At 41.2% G+C, this 9,176-nt stretch overlaps 1 pseudogene; it reads left to right on the forward strand.

The window, feature by feature from the left end:
* The first annotated feature begins 1,237 nt into the window (after positions 1 to 1,237).
* On the forward strand, positions 1,238 to 4,447 carry LOC143742379 (uncharacterized; annotated as a pseudogene).
* Positions 4,448 to 9,176: the final 4,729 nt, after the last annotated feature.

A 9,176-nucleotide genomic window follows, 5' to 3' on the forward strand; every position in this document is an offset into this window, starting at 1 on the left:
AAAAATTATTTTACAGTGTACTAAGATCATTTAAAGTTAATTTACCAGCAGTGAAGGTGTTGCTGCTACTGGTCCCTGGCTTTGAGTCTGAGGAAGAGCTGAACCCAGGGATGCCCTTCACAATGGGATGGTTCACATTCAACCCAAGGGCTAGCTCTTCTGCCTGGGTATAACGTGGGGGTGCAGGACCACCACCTGTGTGTTTTTCTTTTCTTTTTTTCTCAGCCTTTTTCTTGGTTGCTTTTATAAACAGGCAAACATTTATTAACAGTGCCTTTTTAAAAGAGACTAGTATAAGTAGTACAAATTACCATTATGTATAATATTATATTACTTCACTTTTACTTGTTCTAGTAGTGGGGGTGGTGACTCTGACATTACAATGAACAAAGTTATTAATTTAGAAATTATTAAAATACAAAAATATATACTGTAATAAGTGATAAAACATTTAACTTGGACCCTACAAACTTAATTTGTCTGCTACTTTTTGCCTGCCCTCTCTCCTGGCTTTTGCACACTTTGAGGTGTTCCCTGGCGTTTAATTAAGCTTTCGAATTCAGCATAACCTTCAAGAAATAACTCTTGTTCTCCTGCGGAGAAAAACCCATATGTATATGAGAAAAACTGAGCGCACTCTTTGGCCACGGTGAGCAGCCAATAGCAGCATTGTTGATCAATGTTTCTACTATCGATACATATCCCCTTTTAAACCAGCGCATAAAAAAAACGGTTTACACCCTCTCCAATAGCAGGATCCCCTAGGAAATTAAAAAAAAGTGTAAATGTCTTATTTACTTCAGCTATTGTTTAAATAAAAATTAAATAAAATTAAGACAACATTTTCCAACTACTTTTTTCAAGTTTAGTGAACTAACTGATATTTTGAGTAAGGATAACTTAATAATATGCATTTCAATGTATGTGAAAAGATTAAGTACCATTTTCAGAAAAAGCCAATAAATTGAGTACAATCAATGTCAAAAATATTAGCATATTACGGTATACACATTAGACTTAATTAAAATAGGTAACATTTAAATTAATAAATACTAGTTAATGGCCTCTGATTTATTAATTTTGACCAATTTGCCCTTTCTTTGTTTTAGAAGTGTAAACGGCTTCAAATAATTAGTTGCTATTATGTCTGTTTCAAACATTTATTAAATCATTGCCATATCCACAACAGTAGCAATGAGCTGGACACAGTATAAACAATCAATAACATGTGTAAAGAATGCCCTCAGCAAATAAAGTGCAGGCTAGTGGAACACCTTCAAAGTACAGTTTTTCACCGTATGTTACAACATTTGTTACAATTTGTTATTTGTTACATTTGCAACCGTATGTTTCAAAATGAAGTCAACAGGCACTTTTGTACCAATACACAAGACATATTCAAAATGAGCTGGACAGTGTTAACAATCAATAACATCTGTAAAGCATGACCTCAGATTATAAAGTGCAGGTTAGAAGAACACCTTCACAGTATAGTTTTTTACTGTGTACATAATATTAAAACATTTTAATATCAAGTTAACGGGCACTTTTGTAACAATTCACATGCCTTTTTCAAACAGTAGCAATGAGCTGGACAATACAATCAAGAACATCTGTTTTCATGCATTAAACAAAGCATGACCTCAGCTTATAAATTGCAGGTTTGTAAAACACCTTTACAGTACAGTGTGTACATAATTACATTACAGGTCAAAAACATGAGCATCTGACCTCAACTTAATACAATAGCATAATACCTTCACAGTGTGTGTGAATATTTTGAAACGTACTCGGTTACTAACGTAACCTCGGTTCTCTCTAGAAGAGGGAACGAGTACTGCGTAATATCTTAAGCTATGGGGAAAACCTCTTTTCCACGAGATATTGAAGCCAAAAATGATCCTTAATTTTGAATCTATGTAAAACGCGTTGCAGCAGCATGCAGACATAGGCAAGACGGCTTGCGTGCCTATTGGCTGACCTGCGGCAACAGCAGCAGCCTATCGAGAGGGGCCCTGCGTGACGCCATATCAAATGGGGGCGCTTCGCGCCCACTACGTCACATCCCGCCGAAATAGGCGTGGCCTTGACCTATAAATATAGCTTGACAGGCTGATACAAACTGTTTTTTTATCGCCGAAGCGAACCAGAGCATGTTGTAAGCACGGCAAGATACGCAGTACTCGTTCCCTCTTCTAGAGAGAACCGAGGTTACGTTAGTAACCGAGTACGTTCTCTTACGAGAGGTTCTCTCGTACTGCGTAATATCTTACGCTATGGGGAACACAGTGTAAAAGCCGTGTGTACTGGGATCCGACACCAAAATCCCAAGGGCAGTAGCCCGGGGCTCATATAGTGCATAATCACCATGGACTCACAGAGAGTCAGGGAAGAGAGGCTAGAAGCATCATTCCCTATAACATTTACATTTATCTGACGCTTTTATCCAAAGCGACTTACAATTGCTATATATGTCAGAGGTTGCACGCCTCTGGAGCAACTAGGGGTTAAGTGTCTTGCTCAGGGACACATTGGTGTCTCACAGTGGATTCAAACCCGGGTCTCTCACACCAAAGGCATGTGTCTTATCCACTGCGCCATCACCACCCCACTATAAATAGCATCCCACGGGACATAACCATATTAACAGTGCACCACACAGTCAGGGTGAACAGCGTTCAGCCTGAAGTGGGTAGCAGTACGGGTCTTTCAATACCCATGGAGTTGTTCTATCGATCAGTGAGCGATGCACAAGCAAATCTCAGCATTCTGAGCCGGCGCAGCGGGGCAGATAGTACTGAATTCTAGACCGACAGAAGCTTAGCATGTAAAGCGACAACCTCTAGGTTATAAAACCTTATAAATGTAGAAGGCGAGGCTCAGCCTGCCGCCGTACAGATATCCTGCAAGGTAATCCCGCTAGACCACGCCCATGATGAGAACACGCCCAGAACAAGGCCACGCCTCTTGTGGAGTGCGCTCTGACACCCAAAGGACACTGCAGGCCCTTAGAAGTGTAAGCCAGCGCTATGGCATCGACTAACCACCTGGATACGCTCTGTTTTGATGCGGCTAGTCCCTTAGAACGCCCGCTAAACAAAACAAAGAGCTGCTCGGTCTGTCTGAAAACAGACGAGCGGGACACATAAGTTCTAATAAGTTCTTTGCTCGATTGCTCCTGTCTGCCTTGCTGCCTTGCTGCTGGTTTGTGTCTGTAGCTTCGTATATCTTTCTGTTTTCAATCATTATTTACTACATTTCCGTGGTTGTTTATACTGCTAAATACAACTTACTCAACATCACATATTAACCCGACAGCTTCAAACTTAATCGTTGCTAGCACAACAAGTTACTAATTCACTAGCCTGTTATAGTGCCATCCATGCGCTCTTTATTTATTTAATTAGCTTGCGCTCTCGTGCCTTTCACAAATCCATCAAAGCTGTGGTAAGTAGAATCAGTCAACAAACACGGGGAGTCATGTCATCTTCTCCTCTTATTGTCACTTGCACTTCATGTAACATGCATAGTATAGCCTTCTCCGATTTACATGTGATAAATGCAGGGAGATAGTCAGGCTGACGGAGAAGATTTCAGAACTAGATACACGCATCCAAACTTTAATTGAGGTTAATTATGAGAGTGCAAGGGCTTTAGATACTACTTTGGATGCGAGAACACTGTACATTGTTCGGTTCTGGCTGAAGTAAAGCCTGTGCAGCAGGGCAATTGGGTGACTGTGAGGCGCTGTAGTCGTGCGACAAAACACCGCTCTTCCGTTCCGATTACAACATCAAACAGATTCTCCCCACTCAGTGAAACACCCACTGAGAATTCTGTTGAATGTGCCCTAGTTATTGGCGATTCTATTACACGGAACGTGAAAATAGAGAAACCAGCCACTATCGTCACATGTTTGCCGGGAGCCAGAGCACCTGACATCAGAGCAAATTTAAAAGTGCTGGCTAATGCTAATCGTAAATTCTCTAAGATTATTATTCATGTCAGCACAAATGATGTTCGACTTCGCTAGTTGGAGATCACTAAAATTAATGTTAAAGAGGTGTGTGAACTCGCAAGTACGATGTCAGGCACTGTAATTTGCTATGGCCCCCTTCCTGTTCCCAGGAGTGATGAGATAGTTAGCAGATTGTCATCACTAAATAGCTGGTTGTCTAAGTGGTGTCCGTAAAATAATATAGAATTCATAGACAATTGGAAAAGTTTTTGGGGCAGACCTGACCTGTTGAAAAGAGATGGTATTCATCCCTCCTGAGATGGTGTTGCTCTTCTCTCTAGTAATATGGCACATAGTCTTAGAGCTGAAACATGACAATCTGGGGCTCAGGTCAGGAAGCAGACAAACTGGCTAAACCGACCGTCTGCCAGCTGTCTCACGTCACCAAGGTCAGATAAATCCCATCACATAGATGCTCTTTCACCTAGACATCATATAGAGACTGTGTCTTTTCCCCGAATTAGGAAATAGAAAAAACTTCCAAACCCATCGAAGGGTAAAAATGTAATTGATGTTCAACAAATAAAAAACAGAAATAATACAAATGAACAAATGATAAAGCTTGGGTTGCTGAATAAAGCGATCCCTAACTTCAAAAGCACTTATTGTTAATGATATGATTACAGACTACAACCTATATTTGCTGTGTATGACAGAAACCTGGCTAAAACCAAACAATTACATTATTTTAAATGAGTGCATCCCTCAAGATTACTTCTATGAACATGAACCTCATCTGAAAGGCAAAGGGGGAGGTGTTGCTGTAATTTATAGTAATATTTTCAAAATTACTAAGAAGTCTAGTTTCAAATATAATTTTTTTGAAGTGTTGGTGCTTAATGTAAAAATATATAGTGCAAATGATAAATCACGTTTAAGATTTGTGCTTGCTACTGTTTACAGGCCACTAGGGCACCATACAGACTTTATCAAAGAATTTGCTGACTTTCTATCAGAGTTAGTACTGGCTGCAGATAAAGTCCTAATTGTTGGGGATTTTAATATACGTGTAGATAATGAGAAAGATGCATTGGGATTGGCATTTAAAGACATTCTTAACTCTATTGGAGTTAGACAACACGTGTCAGGACCTACTCATTGTCGTAATCATACTCTAGATCTAATATTATCACATGGAATCAATGTAGATGCTGTTGAAATTCTGCAGCAGAACATCTCAGATCACTATCCAGTCTCGTGTAAACTTCATTTAGCCAAGGCTACAAAGCCGACTCCGTGTTACAAATATGTTAGACCTATCACTTCTGCCACAAAAGAATGCTTTATTAATAATCTTCCTGATCAGTGTCATCATCTCAGCATTCCAGAAAGCACAGAAGAACTCGATATTGCGACAGAAACTTTTAACTCTCTCTTTTCTAGCATATAGACACAGTTGCTCCGTTGCGCTTAAAGAAGATTAAAGAAAATAGTCCAACGCCCTGGTACCATGAGCACACTCGGGCCCGTAAAGAGAGCAGCCAGAAAAATGGAACGAAACTGGAAGAAAACAAAACTAGAGGTCTTTCGCATTTCATGGAAGGAGAGCTCGATTGCATACAGAGAGGCCATAAAAACTGCTAGATCTGCTTCTTTTTCAACCCTATTAGAAGAAAATAAACAAAACCCAAGGTACTTATTGGAAAACACTTGCTAAACTGACAAAAAACTAATTTTCAAGATCAGAAGTTTGCAAGCAGCACAGCAGTAATGACTTTATGGCCTTCTTCAATATTAAGATTGATAATATCAGAGAGAAAAAAAAACTATGCAACCGTCTACGTACTACAGTATCACATCAGACAGTGCAGTGTAGTCTCACTGAAGAAAAATTCGATTCATTTATTGCTATAGGAGAGGAAGAATTTTCTAAACTCGTTAAATCATCTAAATCGACAACATGTATGTTAGACCCTATACCAACTAAACTATTGAAAGAGATCCTTCCAGAGGTCATAGATCCTCTTCTTAATATCATTAATTCATCTTTGTCATTAGGATACGTACCAAAAACGTTTAAGCTGGCTATGATTAAACCGCTTGTTAAAAAAACGCAACTTGATCCCACAGAATTAGTCAATTACAGGCCGATCTCGAATCTACCTTTTCTGTCAAAGATACTAGAAAAGTTAGTATCCTCACAACTATGTTCCTTTTTAGAAAGAAATGGTATCTGTGAGGATTTCATTTGAGTCACAAATGATTTGCTCTTATCATCCGATCGTGGTTGTATCTCGCTATTAGTGCTACTCAATCTTAGTGCTGCATTTGGCACTATCGACCACAACATTCTTTTAAATAGACTCGAAAATTATGTTGGCATTAGTGGAATTGCTCTAGCATGGTTTAAATCATACTTATCTGACCGTCATCAGTTTGTAATAGTAAATGAAGAGATGTCTTATCGGTCAAAAGTTCAGTATGGTGTACCACAAGGCTCAGTACTAGGACCGTTGCTGTTCACTCTGTACATGCTACCCTTAGGAGATATCATTAAGAAGCATGGCATTAGTTTTCACTGTTATGCTTATGATACTCAGCTCTATATTTCTTCACGCCCTGACGAAACTTACCAATCCACAAAATTAACGTAATGCATAGCTGATATAAAAAACTGGATGACTAGTAATTTGCTACTACTTAATTCTGAAAAAACAGAGATTCTAATTATTGGACAAAAAACATCCTCACGTAATAACCTAGAATACTGTCCAACACTTGATGGCTGCTCTGTCAAGTCCTCGTCGTCAGTTAGGAACCTGAGTCTGCTCTTTGATACCAATCTTTCATTTGAAAGTCACGTGTCTAGTATCTGTAAAACTGCATTTTTTCATCTTAAAAATATATTGCTACAGAGCAGATAGAGATTCATCACTATCTGGTAAGACCCGCGGTGGTGGCTTGTGTGTGTATATCAACAAAGACTGGTGTAACAATGCTGCAGTATTATCAAATCACTGTTCATCGCTGGTGGAGTTTATGGTTTTGAAGTGTCGACCGTTCTATCTGCCGTGGGAGTTAACGGCCATTGTTATTGTTGCGGTTTACATTCCCCCATGTGCAAACGCTAAAGACGCGCTTCGTGAACTGTATAGTGCCATTAGTGAACAATAAACAAATAACCCTGACGGCTTCTTTATCATAGCCGGTGACTTCAACCACGCAAACTTAAAAACAGTTCTGCCAAAGTTCTACCAACACGTGAACTTTGAAACTAGGGGAAACAACACACTGGACTTAGTTTACACAACAGAAAAGAATGCTTACAAGGCTGTACCCCGCCCCCACCTTGGGTACTCGGACCATATTTCTGTTATGCTAATCCCAGCATACAGACCACTTCTCAAACTTGCCAAACCGGTTCAAAAACTCGTGACAATTTGGCCAAATGATGCTACCTCAACACTACAAGACTGCTTTCAATGCACAGATTGGAACATGTTTAAAGAGGCAGCTACCTATAACAATCACACAGACCTGCATGACTACACTGAAACTGTGACTGCCTACATCAAAAATTGCACTGATAATGTGACAGTCACCAAGACCATCACCACACGTGCAAACCAGAAGCCATGTATGACAACAATGTTTGTGGGCTGCTAAAGACCAGAGATGAAGCATTCAGATCAGGAGATAAAGCAGCCCTCAAAAGAGCAAGATCCAACTTGTCCTGTGGCATTAAAAATGCAAAACGGTCATATGCTCAAAAAATCAAATAACACTTCTCCGACAGTAGAGACACACAGAGCCTGTGGCATGCCATTAAGACCATCACTGACTACAAGCCTCCGCCACAAGCCTGTGATGATGATACATCCCTCTCCAATGCACTCAACCACTTTTATTCATGGTTTGACATGCAGAATGACATACCTGCACAAAGACTGCCTATACCGCCCAACAACCGGGCGCTCTGTCTGTCTCCAGCCGACGTAAGGAGGTCCATATCTAGGATTAACCCAAGCAAGGCTGCAGGTCCCGACAACATACCTGTTCTGAGAGACTGTGCTGCACAGCTGACAGATGTGCTTACAGATATCTTTAACACCTCGCTGCAGCAGGGAAGTCGTCCCCACATGTCTCAAATCCACAACAATCATTCAGGTACCAAAGAAAACACCTGTGTCCTGCCTAAATGACTACCGTCCCATAGCACTAACTTCAATCATAATGAATTGCTTTGAGAGGTTAGTCATGCAAAATATCAAAGCCTGCCTCTCCAACACACTCGACCCGCTTCAGTTTGCATACCGTCCCAACCGCTCTACGGACGATGCAATTTCCTTCACCCTCCACCTGGCTCTAACCCACCTAGAAAATAAAGACTCCTATGTTAGAATGCTGTTCATTGACTTCAGCTCGGCATTCAACACAATTATTCCACAAAAGCTCATAAATAAACTAAACCTGCTGGGCCTCAACAATTCCCTTTGTAATTGGATCCTGGATTTTCTTACCGGAAGACCTCAGTCAGTCCGTCTCGGCCACAACACCTCGAGCACTACCACACTTAGCACAGGTGCCCCACAAGGCTGTGTGCTCAGCCCGCTGCTCTTCATACTGCTGACCCACGACTGTACTGCCAAGTTCAGCTCCAACCACATCATCAAGTTTGCTGATGACACAACAGTGGTAGGTCTCATCAGCAACAATGATGAAACGCCCTACAGAGAGGAAGTGGCACAGCTGGCTGGATGGTGTGACACTAACAATCTGTCCCTCAATATAGGAAAGACAAAGGAGGTCGTGATAGACTTCAGGAGAAACTCGGTTGACCACCCCCCATTGACCATCGACAGCTCGACTGTGGAGAGAGTGAGCAGCACTAAATTTCTGGGGGGGCATATCACAGAGGATCTCACCTGGACCACCAACACCATGTCACTCTCCAAAAAGGCAAAACAGCGCCTACACTTTCTCCGCCGGCTGAAAAGAGCAAGCCTCCCTCCACCTATTCTCACCACATTCTACAGGGGCACCATTGAGAGTGTGCTGACTAGCTGCTTCACTGTTTGGTACGGGAACTGCAGTGCTGCTGACCATAAGACCCGCCAACGGACAGTGAACACGGCTGCAAAGATCATCGGTGCCCCTCTCCCTTCCATCCTAGACATTTTCCTTACACGATGCTCCAGCAAAACCAACAGTATCGTTA

This window comes from Siphateles boraxobius, unplaced genomic scaffold (genome assembly GCF_051911475.1).
Source record: "Siphateles boraxobius isolate OS27281-9 unplaced genomic scaffold, OSU_SipBor_1 19, whole genome shotgun sequence".
In the NCBI taxonomy this organism is placed as follows: Eukaryota; Metazoa; Chordata; class Actinopteri; order Cypriniformes; family Leuciscidae; genus Siphateles; species Siphateles boraxobius.